Below are 21,978 nucleotides of genomic sequence, written 5' to 3'. Positions count from 1 at the left end.
AAGGAAGGAAGGAAGGAAGGAAGGAAGGAAGGAAGGAAGGAAGGAAGGGAGGGAGGAAAAGAAAAAGCAAGCTCAATATTTTACATAATGAGTTTTTCAACAGAACATTCATTAAGAAATGTCCAATAGATCCACAGGGTCGAGTGGATGGACAGAAGGTTGAGCGTCTATTCCCCTGTCTTCCTGCTAATTACTTTGTCAGAAAGAATTCAATAACTAGAGGGTTCATTCTATGTTGCATTTTAAGTTGTTAGGAAACAGAGTAAAAACAAATCTTTTAAGGAGAGCCATGTTTATTAAAAAGTTTCCTCATTTTGGCTTAAGTCCTTTGGAGTTAAGCTAGGCAGAAAATGTCTCCTACCCAAATAAAAGGTGAAGCTATAAAAAGTAAGCAAGGTCAAATTCAAGTACATTTATAAAATATTTGACAATTCCTACACCACCGAAAAAGCATCATGTCCCCTTCAGTACATTGTCTGGTTGCTGCCTCCTGTCTCGGCAACTGCATTTCATAGTCGTGGTCACAATCATGAAATACAACATTCCAAAAATTAAACTATAGTCTGTTCTTCTGGGATGGAAGTCAAAGGTCCTTCAAAAAATTCTTACAGGAATATGCAAGAACACATGAAATACTCAAAAAAAAAAATCATTGTAAACTAAATAAGTTACAGTTGGAGGAAGAGCTTATGGTGATAACATATCACTTATGAGGACCAATTTAGAGTGCTAGATAAGTCGTCAGAAAACAAGAAGCTTTGTTCTGCAAAGTTGTGCTTTTAGCACTTTTGCTTCTTTGGAGAAGAAAGCCGAGCAAAGAAAATTAAAGTTCCTCCCAGTGATAGCAAATATGTAACTGCTGACACTTCCACTCAGCATCTGTTTTGTCTTTTCCTTGTCTGTTTTCATTTTCCTGACAAACCTATTTGACTAGGGTTCTTCATTCAGTCAATAAATGTTTATTGCATACCTATTATATGAACACAATGGTTAACAAAATGCATTCCTTGCCCTGGAGCTTTAGCAGGTAAATTAAAAAACCAAAGACGAAATCAAGGTGTGATAAGGGCTAAGCTGAGGAAGCAGGTGGAAAAATAAAGTAATCTAGTCTGAAGAAGCGGGTTTAGTGAGGACTTAAGGTGAAAGTCATTGATAAACTGAGTTAATCAAGCTGAGGAGAGTGGTAGAGCCATAGGGGGAAAGAAATCAGGGGGCAGAGAAAGGATTTTCCCATCTGAGGGAACAGCATCTGCAAAAGAAAGGAAAAACATATTTTGAAGAGATTTACAAACATATCAGTACCTTGTAATATATACTGTAAAAGAAAAAAAAAACATAGAAGAGCAGTCTGGAAAGATAAACAACAGGATCATGCAAATTCTGGTAGGACAAGTGAAGGAGTTGGATTTTATTGTAAGGACTGTGGGTTACACTGAAAAGTCTTAACCTCATGGTTTGGGTTTTAGAAAGACCATAGGCTATTTGTGTGGAGAAAGACGAGACTTGAGACAGTTTGGAGATTGTCCTGCTAACATAGGTGAGAGGTGATGGTGGCCTAACTCAAGAAACCAGTAATGATGTGGAAAGACCTGGATAAATTGGGATGGTATCACGGAGAAAGAAGCTGTAACAGGACTCGATATATAGGTGTGGGAATTTAAACAGGGAGAAATCACTCTCCACATTCCTTATACCATGTTTCTTTCTTTCTTTTCTTTCTTTCTTTTCTTTCTTTTCTTTCTTTCTTTCTCTCTCTCTCTCTCTCTCTCTCTCTCTCTCTCTCTCTTTCTTTCTTTCTTCTTTTTAAACATGATCTATAGAACCTAAGCACCAATGGTGGTCACACATCCTAGGAAGTCACCCAAGGCAGCTGTGTGGCCTGTATCTAATTGTTTCTGTTGATGGGCTAAGAATACTGATAGAAATGAAACTTCCTATCCAATTAATAGATATTTTTTCACTGCTCTAGGAAAATGGAATGTTCAACACTATACCTAGGAGGTTGAATGAAAAATACCTGAAAAGATAAGAAGAATAATGACTGAAATCTGTGATTACTATTCCCCACATAAGTTACTAATACTTTAGAAACCAGCTATATATGCCTCAGTGAATCTGATATGTTTCTGATTCTGTGTTGCTATTTCTGATCAAAACAAAAGGAGTTTCTATAATTATTATTTCATGTAAGTTCATGTCTCATGATTCTTTTTTTGTACCTATAATTCAAATGAACTTCAAATCTAGTCATAAGCCTTTAGATTGTTTTCCCTCCAAAATCTGAGAATGAATTGAAATTCTCCTCACATTTGCATGAAATCTATATGGAAAGTATGGTTCCCTACTAGGAGACTTTTCAACCAAAGATAAATGTAAGCAAATTTCAAAATGTTCTAAGCATCGCCCAGTCTGCTTTTTACTGCGTCAACCATGAGACAAACAACAACAAAACAAAACATAGGGAAAAAGTTCTTTGTGCCTTGAGCAAACAGAAAGGAATAACAGTGAAAATCTAAACATACCACCTTTATTATGCTAAGTGAAATGAGTCAGGGAAAGGCAAATATATGATTTCACTTATGTGTAGAATCTAAAAAAAAAACACACAAAAGAACAAAGAAAACATAACAGAAACAGTCATAAATGTAGAGAATGGGTGGTTGCCAGAGGGGAGGGGTGGGGAAGTGGGCAAAATAGCTGAAAGGGATTAAGAAGTACAAACTTCCAGCTACGAAAGAAATAAGTCACAGGGATGTTAACTACAGAACAGGAAATATAGTCAGTAATATTACAGTAACTTTGTATGCTGACAGATGGTAACGAAACTTATCTTGGTGAGCACTGCATAGCATATAGAATTGTTGAATCGCTATGTTGTATACCTAGAACTAATATTATACTGTATGTTAACTATGTTTCAATTAAAAACTTAATTTTAAAAAATATTTTAAAAACTTAAAAATAAAACGAACTTACTATCCTGATAGTCTCCTTTAAGGAAATAAAAGTAACACCAGACTTCTGATAAGATATAAATGCCATGGGGTACTAAAAATATCAGTTACACAACGAGAAGGGAGAAGAGGCTAAGGAGTTGTTCATAAAGAAAAATCTTTCCCAAACTCCACATAACAAACTAACCCACATAATACTCAAAGGAACTTTATTTTTTTACTGCCCCTTCTCTGAAAGGTCAAAAGTACCAATCCAGTAAATGCATGTTGATAGGTTTGAGTCTGGGAAAAACAATATTCTACCATTACAACCCTTGGCAATAGCCCAGCAAATATACGACCAAACCAGAAAATTCTCTGACCATTACAACAGAATTGTACAATAAACACCAGGAGTATTTTAAGTTTCTCTGACTAGTATTCATGGGCACTACATCCCTAAAGAAAGAAGTTGGCTTAAATGTTTGAGGTAAAACTTTGTTTAAAAAAATAGAGGTTAGTAATTAGACAAACACCTACCTTGATCTAGCACCCTACCTTGGAAGAATATAAGGGCCCTTATGAATGTTACCTTACCTGGAAAAGCATCTTTGCAGATGTGATTAAGTTAAAAATCTTAAGATGGGAAGATGTTCTTGGATTATCCGGGCAGGTCCTAAATGCAATCATAAATGTCTTTGTAAAGAACGGCAGCAAGGGATTTGATACAGGCGAGAAGTTGTCGTGACCACAGAGGCAGGGGATGTAGGGTGCAGCCACAAGCCAAGGAACCCCTGAGTTACCAGAAGCTGGAAGAGACAAGGAACAGATGCTCCCTTAGAGCCTCCAGAGGGAGCGGACCCTGCCGACATCTTGCTTTCAGCCCAGTGATACTGATTTTGGACTTCGGACCCACAGAATTGTGAGAGAACGAATTGGTCCTATTTGAAGCCACCAAGTTTGTGATAGCTTCTTAGAGCAGCCACAGGAAGGTAATACAGATGCCTTGGGTATGTATAGCAGGGGAGGGAGACAATTCTCATCACTCACTTTGCCACTCAGCAGTTCTCCTACACAATGCGCTCACGCCTTGGGCGTGAAACCTCATAAAAGAGGCAGAACTTTAACTGCTTTAACTGAAGACAGTCTCCTGGGCACCCACACGCCAGAGGAAACGGAAACTTCCATGCAATCAGAGCAGCCGCGCCCCGCTCAGTGAGGGAGTCAGGGGGTGGGTAAGAGACTGCATCCTTTTCAGTACAGCTACTGTTACCAGTTGGGGCTGAAACCATTCTGGGAGCACGTCCCTTTGTATGACTCACTGGTTAGGAGAAATCAGACGCCAAGTGTGGAGTGATGGGAAGGCTTCCAGAGAAGATACTCTTTTCTCCAGCCCAGGAGTCAGAAGCAATGTGACTTTGGGCGAGTTGCTAACCTACTTCACAACAGTGTCATAGGGCAGCTTTGCAATTAATTTGTAAATGCCCTTTGGCCCACAGAAAATCCATTCAGCCTGTGAGATTTGTATCTCCCAGAGCTACTGATTTGCATACCGTGCAGCCCTGCGGAGGAAACAAGTATCTGCCTGCAGTAGCTACAAATGCAGAGTTCTCTTAAAAACACAGGTTCCCTGCAAGATCCAAGCAGACATGTAAGAAGGGGGAGACTGTGACATTTGTTTTGGTCCCACTGACGAAACCCTATTTGACACATTCTGATTCTGTTTAGCAAACGGGTATATTGGTAAGCATTTATTTCCTTGGACACTGAGGCAGTTGGCAAATTGTGTTCAGATGCTTCTGGATCCTCAGGAAAAGGGCACTGTATAAATCCAGGGAACTATTACATGAGAGAGAGAGAGAGCCTTTATCTCCGGGTCTTAATAAAGAACTAAGCATTAGGCCTATCAGACTTCTAGTTCAGACACCAAATTGACCCCTCTGGGAGCTGGGCAAAGTCTCAATCTCCTTCCTGCCTTATATAGCAGTGGTAATAAAAGAGCATACACTGAGGATTAACTAAAGTTCACATACTGCCTTGAAGAGAAAAGTCTTGATTTAAGTGCTGAAAATTTATATTAGTGGGAGGGGAAAGACTGGAGAATGGCAAAAGGGATGGAAAGTTACAGCAAGTTATAATGAGAAATATAAATTGAAGCAGGTCTAAGGGAAAGACAAGAGATCAGATGCATGAAGGTAGGGGGTGGGAGAAGTGGCCCAAAAAAAGGAAAGACTTTTCCTCCATCTGTGTTGGCTTAGGCATGCTCTTCAGGTCCTAAAGGGAAGTATATTCTTTAGCAACAAAAGAATAATGATTCCAAGTGGAGAAAAGGAAAAAGGCAGCACGAGAATATGAGGAAATGACGGAAGAAAAAAGAAGGCCAAGAACAAAAAGGTTAAGAGAGGGTAAGGGACATAATAAGACAACAGAGAATGAAATTCACAGCATCTATAACAGGACCTAGGAAGAGCCCTTTAGCCCCAGTTCATTTTAAGGGCAAGAATTGCTGCCTTGATTTTATGAAGTCAGAGCTGGTCCATGCTGTCACTCTCTTGCTTCAAAAGTGATTTGACCAAACCAAGTGGAGGCATAGGTCTAGCCCTATATGTATATATGTATTTTACTCACATTCAGAGTTCCTAACATAAAATACACTGACCACCAAAGCTATATTTGCACATACACACCATACCACACACACACACACAATTTGGCAGAATTCTGTTAAAAAGTTGAATACAATTAAATCATTTTCCAGGCTTCCATTATCAAGCAAATGGTTAGGTTTTTTGTTTATCTGTATGTTTGTTTTTTAATCTAAATTATCCAAGCTTTACATAGTTGTAGCTGACAATATGCCTACAAAAGGTAACATTTTTAAATTTTTTTTTTTCAACGTTTATTTATTTTTGGGACAGAGAGAGACAGAGCATGAATGGGGGAGGAGCAGAGAGAGAGGGAGACACAGAATCGGAAACAGGCTCCAGGCTCTGAGCCATCAGCCCAGAGCCCGACGCGGGGCTCGAACTCAGGGACTGCGAGATCGTGACCTGGCTGAAGTCGGACGCTTAACCGACTGCGCCACCCAGGCGCCCCCAAAAGGTAACATTTTTAAATTCACCTAAATTGTTAAAGGCAAAGGTATTATATACCTCATTTTGTTTTTGTGCTAGACAATTCCAAAACCCATCTCATGGTTTTGTAAAAACCTTGGCCAAAATCCATCAGATAATAGTCACATCTCTCTTTGTGATGTGAGGTATAATAGGGAGTGGAGAGGGAAGGTGACAAAATTGAACTGCTCCACAGTCCAAAGGAAAGAAAACATTTCTCCCAGTTCATGTATAAGCAGATATCAGATTGCATATCCACTCCACCATGCTCTGATTTTTCAGTAGTACTCAGTTCTTTAACCCTGTTCCAAATGTCTGATTAAACCGTATCACCTGTGTAGCATTTTTAAGATATAATGATCTTATTTTTCCATCAGCATCATTCTTTTATTGGACAAAAGAATTGTGTAGGATCTGGTTAATGAATAGAAACCAGGCCAGTTATTTCATAAAGGGGATTTATACAAATAATTATCAATTGGGTATTACAAAACTGGAAACATGGAAGTATCCAGGTAGTTGAGACTTACCCTAGACCTGGAGGGAATGATGAGAGAAGATGAGGGGAGATGCTAGGAATTGTTAAAGTGCATTGAGCTGCAGTGGTCCAACATGGTAGCCACCAGCCACAATTGGTTTTGAGCACTTAAAATGCCACTAGTCTGGGGCGCCTAGGTGGTTCAGTCAGTTGAGCATCTGACTTCGGCTCAGGTCATGATCTCACGGTTTTTGAGTTCGATCCCCACATCGGGCTCTGTGCTGACAGCTCAGAGCCTGGAGCCTCCTTCAGATTCTGTCTCTGTCTCTCTCTCTCTGCCAGTCCCATGATCATGCTCTCTCTCTCTCTCTCTCTCTCTCTCTCTCTCTCTCTCTCAAATATAAATAAACATTAAAAATTTTTTTTAAATAAAAAATAAAAAAAATAAAATGCCACTAGTCCAAAGTGAGATGTACTGAAAGTATAAAATACACACCAAATTTTGAAGACTGAGTATGAAAAAAGGATGAAAACATAATCATTTTTATATTGATTATATGCTGAAATGATAATATTGAGAGATACACTGGATTCAATAACATTTATTTTACCTATTTCTCTTTTACTCCTTTGATGTGACAACTTGAACTTAAAATTTTCTGTATGACTTGCATTTTCTTTCTGTTGGATGGTGCTGGCTGACAGGCTTAGAAGAACCTCCTGGAGCTGGGACTGAGTCTTTTGAGAAGGGTGCTGCAGAAGGGTATTGGTGTGTCTGAGAGAGAATGATGGGGCTGGTTCAGGCTGTGTGAAATCTGCAAATTGGAGCCAATTGTCATGGATCAACTGGCCCTGCCAAGGCGAAGAAATGCGACTGCAGTGCCCCCACAGGAGCACAGGAAAACAAGGAAGAAGTCTTTTCCTTCCCCAGCTTTGCAATTTTCCTCTGTTGCCCCCAGTTGGCAGAACCCAAGGCTCACTTGGCAGACCCAGGTCTAAGGGAGAAATGTGATTTGCAGGATCCCAGCCCCAGCTGGGCAAAGCAGAATATGGAAAGATGAGTCTGCTGCTGAGAGGCAAACAGCTTAATCACTGGCACAACAGTCATTGTCTGTCAGGCATGGTTTTAGACATTAGGGGCACAAGCATGAACCAAAGTCCCTGTCTTCACCATTCTAATGAGGCAAGGCAGACAATAAGCAAATTCATAAAAGGGATGATTCCAGGGAGTGACAAGTGTTAGGAACTTAAGGAACTGGAGACATGTGAACTAAGGTCTGGAGGGATGGAGAGGGGAGGAGGAGAAGGAAGAGGAAGTATTCCAAGGCAGAAGGAATATTACCGAAAAATCTCTGAAAAGAGAATGATCTGAGATTGCAGCTGACGCATAATCGTGGAGAGGAAAAATGATAAGGGATGATTGGGACTGATTACATAAGGTCCCTGCAAATCATGGTAAGTAATATGGATTTGAACTTAATTGCTATGGGAACCACTGTAGGATTTTAAGCCGGAAAGTGGTATGATTTGATTTACGTTTGTAAAAGGTCATTCTGGCTGCTGTGCAGAGGCGTAGACTCTAGGGGGACAAGCATATGAGGGAGACCAGAAAGCTACTGCAGCAGGGTAAAAGATGAGGCTACCTGGGACTGGGGTTGAAGCCGTGGACATGCGTAGAAGTGACTGTATTCAAGATAAGAGTTGGAGGTTGTGCAAACGGTATCCACTAAGATTGGGACGCTTCATGCAATTCATTTGAGTAAATTTTCCAAACAGCTATCACACTTTAAACACCACAATTGTTTTAAAATATTCTTGTTATTTTTCATGGAAATAAGTCACAATTATACAAAACATTCCTTGATCTTCTTCTATAGAAAATCCCAACCAAATTTACAAACTGCTATTTTGACTCAGGGTCCTGTTCTCCATTTTTGCCTGCCATCTGACACATTCTCTGTCAATTTCTTGAGTTTCTCAACTCCCAATTACTTTCACTCCATATGTTAAAGCTCTGCTTCTGTTGAGGCAAACCTTAATTAGGATGAAAAGATGATTTTCCAGATAATCTAATCCAGACATTGACTATGCCATTTAGGTAAATGTCACACCTGCCAGGCTCAGGTCAGCATCGGCTGCCCCAGCCTGTCCATAAAGCCTGTGCTTACCAAGGCCCACATCTAACCAAAATTATCCTTGCTTCTGAGACACCAGCCATATTTAGCTGCTGTGATTCACCAAGGTCAAAATCAACATGATCCCTATCTACCAAAGGCAAATAATCAGTCATTCAGAAAACTTTCTCTCCATATTACTTTGAGTCCCAGTTTCTAGCCCTTGGCTACAATGTTCCTAGCCAATTCATAAAGATGCTGGGGTTTTAAGGGTCCAATATACAATCTTCCTTTCTTCCTCTCACAACTTCTGAATGGGAGCCTGAGCTAGAAATCAAATTATCATTTATTGATGGATCTAAACTAGAGAGTATGGCTTGCATTTAAGGCTAAATGACTCTCCTAATATATCTTTTTGAATGACTCCGAACCCACCAAACTACAAACCCACCACCTTCACTGGAATGATGAAGGTGCAATCAGATTAAAGTGGGATAAAGAGCAAGCAGAATGCGAAGAAGCAGAGATAGAAAATGAGACTTGATCATTCACAAAGCTGGGCTCTGCAGAGGAATGAATAGCTGAGGGATGTCACATCAATGGAAGGTTGTGTTTTAAGAGGGAAAGTAATGGGACATGTTTATATGCACATGGAAATCATCAAGGTAAAAGGGAGAGATTGAGAATGTAGGAAAGTAGATGTATACCAGAAAAGGTGACTGGGAGTCAGCGGATAGGATTCAAAGCATCGGTGGCAACACAGGCCTCCATAGTAACAGGTGGGAATGTAACAGAGTTGGGGGCAAAGGAACTTAGGTTTCTAGATTTAGTTGTGGGCAGATGGAGTTTTCATTCTATGTTTTCTATTTTCTGAATGAAAAATGAAGTAAAGTATTCAGCTAAGAATGAGAGGGTGGGAGGTGTGAAAAAAGAGAACGTTTGAAATTAAAAATCTTGCTGGGAAGCAGAGTTACTGAGGAAACAATTTTTGAGTAGTGCTGAAGGTCCATTTGAGGTGTATTAATTTAAAGTGAAACCAGTCAGCCCAGTCTTTCTCTAGCGATATTCAGATGCTCAAGCATATACAAGGAAAAGCTACGTATGTGGTCTCAAGTCAATAGAGATTATAGCTGCCTCAAGATGGAAGAGAAATGGAGGGCCAGAGAAGTTGAGGGCATTGGCAAGAGCATGACTATATCAATTTATTCAATAATAATCCGCAAACTCCTAATACATGTCAAGAACTAATCAAAAATGCCTGGATAAGTGATAGGAAATTGTAGGTACAAGCCACTCTCTAGGGGTTCCACCAGAACTAGGTGCAGATTTATTTTTTAATTCATCTTTCCTTTTCTTTTTCTCTTGTCATCCTTCGTGGAAAAAAAACAGAAGCAAAAAACCCAAAAAATTGGTAACATATATTTAATATTCACCATGTGTCAAGTACTATGCTAGGCATTTTTAAAAAAACATTATCTTGTTGCTCTATATATCAATGCTATGAGGAACTTGCTGTTATTAGCCCCATTTGCAGATGGGGAAAGAGAATATGAAGATATTAAGCAACCTCAGAATATATCATATTCAGAACTACTGGCTTTAGAGCCCCTTGCTTCTACAGGGTAAATCTTTCTCACTAGGGGGAAAAAGGAAAATATTTTCCATTAAAATATTTTAAATTTCCCATTTTCACTTTAATGCATAAGCAACCAGTTTTTTGTTTGGATACCCTTGGGAAGAAGAACTTTAAACTCTTCTACGAAATGGAGTGAGATTATTATTCCAAAATATCTAATTTTACAAATTGAACAGTCTTGACTATGCAAGTAATTATTTAAAAACTCTGCAAACAGATAAATAGCTACTCTGGTCTCCTTCCTTCCCAAACTCTCTTGTGGGTGACACATGTTGAAGAAAATATTTATGCTTTACCTAACATTTCCTACTTAAGAGAAACAATCTGAATTTCTAAATTTGGGCCTAGAGAATAAACAGACGTTTTTCTCCTTTCCTCCTCTTCCTTCCTTCCTTGCTAATCAAACTAAGATAATTGTTCTGCCCTAGAAAATCTCCAATGACTAACAAATACTATTGTGCTTTTTTTTTTCTATGAGAGAAACTTGAAAAAGCACCCCATCCCATTCATCAAAAATCACAAAATTAGCAAGGAATGAGATATCTCAGGCTTTAAGGCAAGGTTTATACAGAGGTGAAGGTCATTCATTCTTCAGGTGAAAAATTTGACACAGAAATTGGGAGTGATTCCTTGTTCCTTTGTAATTAGAAAAATATCCCATTTTTAGACTTGAATCGTGTAAAAATTCCCTTGACTACTTATATTTTTCAAGACTATGTTATACTTAAATATATTCAACTATCGCTATCTGGGGAGATAAATCCAGGTCAGACAAACATAAAAAATGAACCATGCTTCCTGAGCAGTAAAACTGATTGGTTGTGCATGACATTTACCCAGATTTGGTAATAGCTATCATTTGTTGAGAATTTAGTACATTCTAAACCAGAGATTCTCAATCTTGGTTATGTATTAGAATCATTGGAGACATTTTTGTAAACTTTTTATTGTGAATTAACTTTAGACATGGAAAAATTGCAAAAGTAGTATAGAGTTCTCCTATATCCCTCAACTGCTTCCCATAACATTAAGCCCTCACATGACCATTGTATAATTATCAGAATCAAGAAATAAACATTATCAATATAATATTATTAAATAAATTACAGATCCTATTAGAATTTTACCAGTTGTTCCACTAATTTCCTTTTTCGATTCGGGATTACACTGAATTGGTATTTCTTCTTGGTCTTGTCCAACCTGTGATATTACCTCTGCCTTTTCTTGTCTTTCACAACCTTGATTTTTTTGAAGAATACTAGTCAGTTATTTTGGAGTTAATTTGGGTTTGTATGATGTTTTCTCGTGATCAGAACAAAGTGATGCATTTTTGTAAGAATACCACAGAAGTGATGTACCCTTTTCAATGAATCATATCAAGGAGTTCATAATGTTGATTTTGTAATTTTGGTAATACTAATTTTGTCAACTTGGTTAAAGTCATATCTAATAGGTTTCTCCATTGCAATATTATCTTTCCTTTCGTAGTTAACAAATATCTTGATACTTTGAAACCATGCAAATCCTGTTTCTCCTCAAACTTTTATCCACTATTTTAACATCTGTCAGTAGACCTTATCTACAACAATTATTGCTCTGGTCCCTTTCCAGAAATGAGTTTCTATTTCCCTATTTTCTTCTACATTTATTAATTGGAATTCTACAAGAGTGTTTTTTTAAATGCTGATACAGACAAACTCAAGGAAAATTTACTAAGCATATTATCTCTAGTTCACACAATATGGCTAATAAGCAGGTATTATTATCCACACTGGAATACAAGGAAATTGATACTTGGAATGACACAGTAACATATGTTTTTACAGATAGGAATTAGTGAAGGCAAGACAGAAGCTCTGAACTACATATCTCTGAAATCTATGATTGTTCCACTGCCCCAGCTTTCTTCCTTTTAAAGTCAGCTCACTGTTCTTAATATCAAACTTTGGCCCATTTAAATTTTAGTCTACTAACCCCAATCATCTGTAATTGTTATATAGATCAGTCCAGGGTTAGGCACATTGTTTTTCTGTCTGAACTTTTTGACACTCGCCTAAAGAATAAAGAATAGATGCTAACTGTGTTTTCACCTTCACCTGGACAAAAGATCTTTGCAGAACAGATGAGAATGAAAGAAAATGGTATATCATATACATTTAGGTATTTAGGCTAATAGGCAACTTTTTTAAAGAAATATAACCCAAATGCTTTATGAGGGAAGAAAGCTTATCAGGCAATGCACTCAAGCATATAGTGGTGAAGAGTGGGGCTTTGGAGGCAGCTAGAACTGAGTTAGAGTCCAGCAAACTGCTCAATGACTTTGAATATGTTTTTCTAACATCTTTAAGGTTAAATTTCCTAATTGTTAAAATGTAAACATTAATACCCACTACACAGACTTCATGTGAGGATTCAATGATCTTCAGCACAGGGGTATAAGCAATCAAGAACTATGAGTTTAAAAAACAACAACAACAACACTGTAACCAAATTGCCTAACACCTGACAAGAGATGAGTACTTTTGAACAGAATTTTTGGGAAAAGAAGAGAGAGGTAATTTTTGAGGATGTGACCCTTAAAAGGGATCAGATGACATGGGTGTGTACAGGAGTTTTAGAAGTGCCAGGGGGATACATAAGGACTCTGAGGGAGAAAAAGATAAAGGGAACTGAAGAGTGTGAACTATCACCTTGGCTGATTTCCTTTGTGGAGGCAATCATCAAGTAGAGAGCTGGATAAAACGGTGGGCCAGCTGAAGAGTTGCTGCAGCTGCCAATCTATAAATGGCAGGCAGCTAAAACATCACATGAAACGTAAAGAAAGAAAATTTTCCCTAGAACATCTTTTAGGAAGGGCAGTTTACATGCATACCATCAGGATAAGAAATTTTGTCTATTTCGGTCACTTCTGTATTTCCAGTGCCTAGAACACCGCCTAGCGTATGGTAACTATTCAACAGAAGCATTAGATGACTGGATAAATGAATGAAGCATCAATAAATGCAGAAGACCAATTAAGAAACTTAGCTGCTTAAGAAAAAGGCTTTGTCCCTTACAGGCCTTCTCTTGTGCTGAGAGAGGTAAACAGACTTAGGGGGCTGAGCTGATTCCTTCAAGTCTATGGAAGCAAGCCTGGGCCCACCTCCTGGCTGCTCACCTCATCTCCCTCTTCTTCATTAAAGGTTCAGTGTTTCCTCTATATACTTGTTGAACAAATAAAGAATAACGATTTTTTAAAAGGATGTCAAATTATGAATTTGCTCAGGACCTCTACAAATCTGTTAGACCTTGGCTCTATGTCACTAAAATTACATCTGTACAAAGAAAAGCAGTCATTGCTTGTCCAACTATGAAAATGTGAAATAAAATGCCTGTGGCAAAGATTGGAAGTTGCTTTTCTCCCTTTCATGCTTAATAAGAGAAGTCTGAGAAGTGTGTCGAGCTGAAGAACTATATTTCCAAAGCACATCTGTAAGCAGAGGTGTCCGCTGAGATTTAAGAGTCCTCCAGGAAACTGTTTTGCCCCTTGCTCTTCTATTCTTGCCTGGAATGAAGATACAATGGTTGGAGCTCCAAGAGTCATCTTAGTGATTTTGAAGATGATGAACAGAAAGCTATAAGGAGGCTGACTCTGATGATTTTCTGGAGCTGCCGTACCAGTGTCTATCTTCAGACTTAATTTGTGTGGGCAAAAAAAAACAAACTTATATCTTGTTGAAGTAACTATAGTTAGGTCAATAGCCAACATAATTTTGGTGTTGTACCCCATTAGACAATGTGTATATACAGTTGCATCCATAGGGGCTAAATATGGGTACTTTGAAGAAAGAAGGAAATCAGAATTTTTAAGTGATGTTTTTAGTAATTATTAAGAGGATAGAAGAAAATAGGGTGTGCAATTTAAAGAAATACTTCTTATAAGAGCACTGTTACCCATTGCAGAGTTGAACAATTGACCTGTACCATAGCAAGTGTTTTCGTCAATAATTGGCACATTTCAGTATTGAAAGGAATCATCAATCACCTAATCCAATTACCCATCTGATGCTCAAACTCTTCTCCAGGATATTTAGGTAAGAAGTCATCCAGCTTATGCTTGGCTACATCAAATGATGAATAACTCTCTACTTCCCACGCCAGCCCATTTTTATCTTTGGACAGTTCTAAAAGTTAGAATGTTGTTTCTTACATTGAGCTGAAAATCTGTTTTCCTCTAGCTTCTATCCACTCATTCTACTTTTCGTCTTCAGAGCCATATTCAGTACTTCCAATTTCTGTTCTAAATGACAAGCCTTCAATTATCACACTCCTCTTGAGACAGCTGCCCTTCTGGGTTTTCATGCCAGGAAATCTTGCTGACCATGTTTCTGAACATGTTGAGATCTACTTTCCCAGAATCTAGGGAATAGGTATGACTGCACCTACTCTTCCCTTTCCTTGCTATCATATACCTTGACAGAATATGGCCACGTCTTCCCTGGTTACATAACTTCTTTTGGCCAAAAAATGGCCTCTTAGTTATTCAAATACAGATACAAACTAATCATTAGTCCAACTATTTTCAATAACCCTGGGAGATACATTTTGAGACAAAGCAAGTAAAGAACTTGTCAGATATGGTACTACCAGCTGGATGAGAGTCCCATTGTACATCCCCCAATATTTGACATCACCCTTTTTACAATATAGTATACCTGTGCCACATGTTTGACCTAAATCAGAAATAAATCATTTATTTCTTACATCAGGCCAAATGACACTTAGCACATCTTCACAATAATATCACACTTGTCCTGTCACCTTTCGTCCACACGCTACTTATCTCTAGCAAATTTCTACTCTTAGGATTTCTGAGCAGCCATAAATGATATTGCCAATTTCTCCACTAAACAAAGTCTGTTTCTACTCAATTATATCTATTGTCCCATTACCATATTTCAAACAGACAATACTCACCAAACTTTGGTGACATCAGTGGGATATATACCATCTGTGTTATAATATCTAATTTCCTAGGTTACCTGCTATAATCAAATATATTAAGTCCACAGGAGGTGATATTAACCAAAATAAATGTAGCCTTAAATACTTATTTTTAAAATTAAAAAAATTAAATTGATATTTAGCCAATAGCAAAGGCATTGTAAATTTAATCTGGAACTAATCTCTGGGTTCAACACCAAAGGGCAGAGATCCTGTAAGAAACTTCTGACACTCTTCTCTGCTTCTGCAACTAGTATTATGTCAAACAGGCAAAATGAAAATGGTCAGGAACTCCAGTTACCCTCTACCAGGAGAGCAGAAGTCATTTTTCAGGCTAGATTTTTAAGAATATAAATCCAGGTTCACAGTTTAAGAGAAACATAGTTTTCTATTCACAATCTGTCTTCCAGCCAACCTATTTTATTACCAATATCAGGAAGGTCCAGAGATAAAATATAGTTTAAACTTCAAATACCTCAAACCAAGCTGTCAGGGAGGGGAGAGGTCAGATGCTGACATGCTGGAAAAAAGGAAAGCTGATGATGACCACGGTGATGGTATCAGTTTTTCACCCAATAGGCATGAATTGGGATGGGATCAGTGGAAGATGAGAGTTGGGTTGAGGTTTATGCTGTTGATGTTAAAGACAGATGTACCTAGAGAGGGTTAGGCAAGTAGAGAGTGAGGTCATGCATACTCAAAATTGAGATGAAGCCTCTGCAAGCTCAGGGACTCATTTTCTCCCCTGATGAATGCTATAAGAAATTGTTTTTGAACCATACGCATCCTGAAAAAAGTCTTTTCTCATGGTCCCAGAAATCTCCAAGGCAGAGGAAGGAAGGAAGAGTTTGGTCTGTAAGTTTACTCATGTCTGTCACTGGCTTTCATTTCAGCATGTGTCTACTTTTTCTTCTCATTAAAAAGCAAAACAAAACAAAAACCAAAATAAACCCTCCCCAAACCAGAAAAAGGCATGTTAGAATATGTTAGTAAGATACCATTTGGAATTCTCATTCATATGGCATATAAGAAATAATTGCTTAAATTATACAACTATTATATGGAAGATAACTTATTTTTATTATTAGCTTCATGGGTCATTGACATTTTATGTACAAGAGTGAAGATGTGTTTCTTCTGTCTCCAAGGACTCCACAGACTTGGAGAGAAGATAAGACATACGTTAGTACCTAATACATTATCTGTAGCATGGCATGTGCCTTAAGAGAGATATAAAGAGCCCCAGAGGTTTAGAGAAAGAGGAGATTAATTCTGAACTCAACAACATCACCAGCAAAATGGCTACTATGATATGAATGTTTATGTCCCCTGCAAATTCATATGTTGAATGTGATGATATTCGATGGTGGGGCCTTTGGGAAGTGCTTAGGTCATGAGGGTAGAGAGCCCTCAAGATGGGATTAGTGCCCTTATAAAAGAGACTTCAGAGAGATCCCTGGCCCTTCTGCCATGTGAGGACAGAGTGAGAAGTCACGAACTATGAACCAGAAAGAGGACCCTCACCAGAAGGCAACCGTGCTAGTGCCTTGATCTTGGACTTCCCAGCATCCCCAACTGTGAGAAATAAGTTGTGGTTGTTTATAAATCATCTAGCCCATGGTATTTTGTCATAACAGCCTATGTTGCCAAGAATGGACTAAGACAATGGCTAATAGTGAAACAACAGGATTCATACATGAGTACAGTGAGTGCCGATCTCAGTTTTACTGCCCTGCCTTAGCCACATCATTTCACTGTGCATTAGTTTCTTCAACCATTAAATGAGAAAGGGAAAACGACATTTTTGCCCAAAGAACTCTGATCCTCTGGAAATGACTCTGGATGAGCACATCAACAGACAGATCCCAAACCAAGCAAAAATATTGTATTGTTCATGGAAAGCTTCACAGCACTCAGAACAGAGCAGAAAAGTCACCGCTCTTTGCTACCGCCATCTTCCAAACTTTCCCTTCTCGGAGGACAGTCCCACAAACAGAGGCAGCATTGTCAAAGCGTGGCAAGACTAGATGTTCACAGGCAGCCAGTCTTAGGAGAAGGTTAATTTATGTTAGCAAATTTTCAAACAACCTGTCATACCTGATTATTTTTCTTTATACACATCCTTCCCTCCCCCTCCTGGTTTTAAATAAATAAATAAATAAATTAATTAATTAATTAATTAAAATAAGCAGGAAAAAAAAATGTCTCTAGGAATGTGTGGTAGCCGATCTTTCAAGGCCACTTTGTGGCTAAATAAATAAAAAGGAAAACAGAAACATTGCTATTCTGAAGGACTTTTGTTTTCCTCTTTGAAGACGCTGCAAAGCAATCATAATGATGTAAATTCAAGGGCAAGTGCTTCATCCTTTATAAGTTGAATTAGTTAAGTTGATCCTCTTCGCCAGCATGTTTTTAATGCACAGAGAGATAAAATTTGATACATTCATGACAACAATCACATTAGTACAAGTAAAAGGTGTTAATAAAGTATTGGCACCAAAAATATATGAAACAAACCAAAATGCAGAGAAAGTGATAGAGTCCCTATTGTAGTATATAAATTACATTGTTAAACTGATGATTGATATTATAGCTTCCATTTCAAAGATTCCCTTTATAGAGCAGGTCTATTGTCAAAAATGATAATAAGAAAATACTTTCTCAAGAGTATACCTACCCATATATTATTCCTATAAAATTGTAGACATGAGAGAATTTTCTGGAATAATGACATATCTAAAAATGAGAGGTGGGCAGAAGAATCTAAAGGATGAAAATGACACTAAATATAGCACCTTAAAATGTTTTTTAATACTCTGCATAAAGGTGCTTCATTTAAAATAGTCCAAGTGGCATGCAAGAGGACATTATATAAATTTATATAGCACTCCACCTTTTTCAAACACCATCTATGTATGAATTCCCAGTAGCATTCTTCTGTGGTTATCAGATTACGTATTAGATAAATTAATCAATCTCTCTCTCTCAATCTCTCTCTGTGTCTCTCTCTCTCTCCAATGAAAAAATTGAGGAGAAAATGAGTCAAGTAACTTGCCTCAGCTCGTACTGAATAAAGGCAAGTTTTTAAACATCTAATAAGAGAATTTTCAAATATGATTAAAGGGACCATGTCAGGCCAACATAAAGAAACAAACAAATAGGGGCAACTCAGTGGTTCAGTCGGTTGGGTGTCCGACTTCGGCTCAGGTCATGATCTCACCATTCGTGGGTTCGAGCCCCATATGAGCCTGGAGGCTGTTTCGGATTCTGTGTCTCCCTTTCTCTCTGCCCCTCCCCTGCTCGCATTCTGTCTCTCTCTCTTAAAAATAAATAAACATTAAAAAAAGAAAAAGAAAAAAAAAGAAACAAACAAGCGAACAAGGCTCAACCAGTGGCTTAAACAAGATATGTTCTTTATACTTTTGTTGGTTGCAAAGGACAGAGGGAAATTGAGGTTGTTTCAAGCGACAGGGTTCACTTCCAGCTTCCAGTCCACATGTAAGGAGCTTGGAAGTCATCGCTCCCATCCTCAATAAGAAAACAGATGAACAAACTGGAAATCAACAACTTTTCTCAAATCCATCAGAGAACTGAGGTCACAGAGCAAACCCCTACCCCGAAACCTGAAAAGATGGACAGATATAAGAAATCACAGCTTTCTAAGGGAAGAAACCTCAGCGAGAGCCAGCATCCATTAGGAATACTTAAGGGTAACTAATTGCTGAAGAGTGAGCATACACAAGCCATAAGAAATAAAAACCCCAGGAGACCCAGCCTTTGGAATGTCCCCCACACTTTTTGTGAGTTTCACCTCCAGTAGCCCCACCAAGTTCTCACTGAGAAATCGGAGAAAAATCTCCTCATGCTCCCAAAAGGAAAAGGGAGAACTAACTATCCTAAAATATACCTAGAACATTTTGTTCTATTTAACAAATTTTTTCCATGAGGGAAAAGCTTAACTGACTTGGGTTGTATAGGGGTCCAATGGATGTGGGGGAAGGGAAATACCCACTCCAGCACCTCTAGCCTTTTGGTCTCACTTAAGGTTGGGGCGGGGGGGGGGGGGGAAAAAATAAAATTGAGACTTAGAATCATAGACACTAAAATGATTCCCCTCCCGGTATGCACATCTTGTACCACACAGATAGGGCCCCTGAATAATAAGAGAGGAGTACGGCTAGAAAGAACTGCATGGCTCAGATCTAATTTACAAAGGAACATTTAGGAAAACTCAAAGACAAAAGAAATGACAAAAGCAAGGACACCATAAGAAATTTTAGTCTCTGACATCTACAGCTACAGCAAACAGTAAACACAGTCCAACACCTAGCCAGATAAATAGAAAATTTCACACTAAAGGTCAAATTAGCTTAGTTCACTTACCCAAGACATCACATGTGGCTTTCAAAAAAAAATTGCAAAGCATGCTAAAAGGCAAAAAAAATCAAAACAAAACAAAACAAAACACCACAGTTTGAAGAGACATGGCAGGCATTGGAACCAGATTTAGCTATGGCAGATATTTTAGAATGATAACACCTGGAATTTAACTATAATGTGTATGCTAAGGCCTCTAATGGAACAAGGGGACAACATACAAGAACAGGTAGGTAATGTAAGCTGAGAGATGGACACTCTAGGAAAGAATCAAAAGGAAAGACTAGGGGCGCCTTGGTGGCTCAGTCGGTTAGGCGTCCAACTTCGGCTCAGGTCACCATCTCGCGGTCCGCGAGTTCGAGCCCCGCGTCGGGCTCTGGGCTGATGGCTCAGAGCCTGGAGCCTGCTTCCGATTCTGTGTTTCCCTCTCTCTTTGCCCCTCCCCTGTTCATGCTGTGTCTCTCTCTGTCTCAAAAATAAGTAAACTTTAAAAAAAAAAATTTTTTTTTTAAATTTAAAAATTTAAAAAAAAAGGAAAGACTAGAAGTCATAAACATTGTCACAGAAATGAAGAATGCCTTTGATAGGCTCTTCAGTAGACTGCACACAGCCAAGAGAAAGAACTCAAGAACTTGAAGACATGTCAATAGAAACTTCTCAAATTGAAACACAAAGAGATTTAAAAAAGAAAGAAAGAAAGAAAAGAAAGAAAGAAAGAAAGAAAGAAAGAAAGAAAGAAAGAAAGAAAAAAGTAAAACAAAGAGATTTCAAAAACTGAAAGAAAAAAGAGAACACAATATCTAAAACCTGTGGGACAAATACAAAGAACACACACATAATAGGAATACCAGAAGGAGATCAGAGAAAGGAACAGAATAAATATTTGAAATATTAATAGCTGAGAATTTTCAGGCTACGGAGATGTGTTGTGAGGACACAAGAGGAAATGGGAGAGTGCAGGAAAGCTTCTCATCCATCAAGGGAACCAGTTTCATGGAGAATTAAAATGCCTTTGTCCCATTATGGCATACAACATAATATACTCGCATACACCATAATCTACCCATCACTATTCTCACAGATCACTTTTCTGATCTGAGTGGGTCTGGTCTGTGTTCTGACTACAGTTGACCCTTAAATAACACAGGTTTGAAATGCACATACCACTTATAAATGGATTTTTCTCAATAAACACAGTACAATATTGTAAATGTGTTTTTTTCTTCCTTATGGTTTTCTTAATAACATTTTATTTTCTCTAGCCTACTTCATTGTAAGAATACGACATATAATACACATAATGTACAAAATATGTGTTGACTGTTTATGTTATCAGTAAGTCTTCTGTTCAACAGTAGGCTATTAGTAGTTAAATTTTTGGAAAGTTAAAAGTTATATGCAGATTTCCGACCATGTGGGTTGTCAGAGCCTCTAACCCCTGCGTTCTTCAAGGGTCAACTGTATTTGCTTTCTTCCTCTCAGTCTCCTGTCTTTTGTTTACATGGCTTTCACCATAGTATGCCTGCCGCCTTTTCTCTGTCTCTTAGCCTTTGAACAGCTGATTGTCTATGTCCTTATTCTACTCAGTAAGAGAGAATCTGCCTTGGTTACTCACCCTCCAGAGTCAGCATTCCTACTAACCAGAATCACTTCATCAAACCACCTGCCAGGCTGCCGCCCAGCCAATAAGCTGGTTGTATTTGGGTCAGGTGCTAATTCTTAATCCAGTCATCTCTGAGCTAAGCAGAGAGATCATGTGATAAAATGAATTGAGAACAAGAAACTGCTTCCTAGTTCACGTTTGGGAGGGACGAATAGTAAGGTAATCTCTCAGCATGTTATGAATCTATCTGAATTCCCAGGCATTTTGATAGCGGGTTGCAAAAGGCAGACTTAGTTCCCAAACGAAATGGTAAAACTTTGATTCAACATATCATTTGTCTCCTTGAGTTTCATTTCTGGTTTACACCATACTACATGTCCCCACCACCACCACCACCAATGGAGGGGGCAGGGGGTGTGCAGTGTAACATCACTGAAGACAGCCCCCAAAGTACCCTCACAAAAGATCAGAGCAGACAGCTGCAAACACTACAAAGGTTGATGTGGTATCTATGAGAGCAGCTGTGTACTTCCTCGACGGTCCCACTCCTTTAGTTATTTCACCGGGTCACCTGTCCCAAAATACTTTTGACTGTCCTCTACTAAACGTGTGGCTGGAAGAGGAAGATAGGAAAAGGCGTGTGTGCTAAAACATAGGGGTGTGTGTATGTGTATGGACATGTGTGTGTGTGTGTGTGTGTGTGTGTGTGTGTGTGTGTGTGTATTCTTTCCTCCAGAGCAT

General features: G+C 38.5%; 1 long non-coding RNA gene across 7 annotated transcripts in view; it reads right to left on the bottom strand.

The window, feature by feature from the left end:
• The window catches only part of LOC121037880 (uncharacterized), a 157,119-nt gene that overhangs the window by 35,560 nt on the left and 99,581 nt on the right, over positions 1-21,978 (bottom strand). For 5 of the 7 annotated variants that reach the window (XR_005794039.1, XR_005794037.1, XR_005794040.1 and 2 more), the window contains one exon: positions 3,531-3,742. The exons of the other annotated variants lie outside the window; for them this stretch is intronic. This is a non-coding gene — a long non-coding RNA (uncharacterized LOC121037880). The remainder of the gene's footprint in view (positions 1-3,530; positions 3,743-21,978) is intronic. 7 annotated transcript variants of the gene reach the window in all.

This window comes from Herpailurus yagouaroundi, unplaced genomic scaffold, assembly GCF_014898765.1.
Source record: "Herpailurus yagouaroundi ecotype Mexico unplaced genomic scaffold, PumYag 164, whole genome shotgun sequence".
NCBI lineage: Eukaryota > Metazoa > Chordata > Mammalia > Carnivora > Felidae > Herpailurus > Herpailurus yagouaroundi.
The sequence above is the reverse complement of the archived record's forward strand: the minus strand, read 5'-3'. Positions and strand labels throughout refer to the sequence as shown.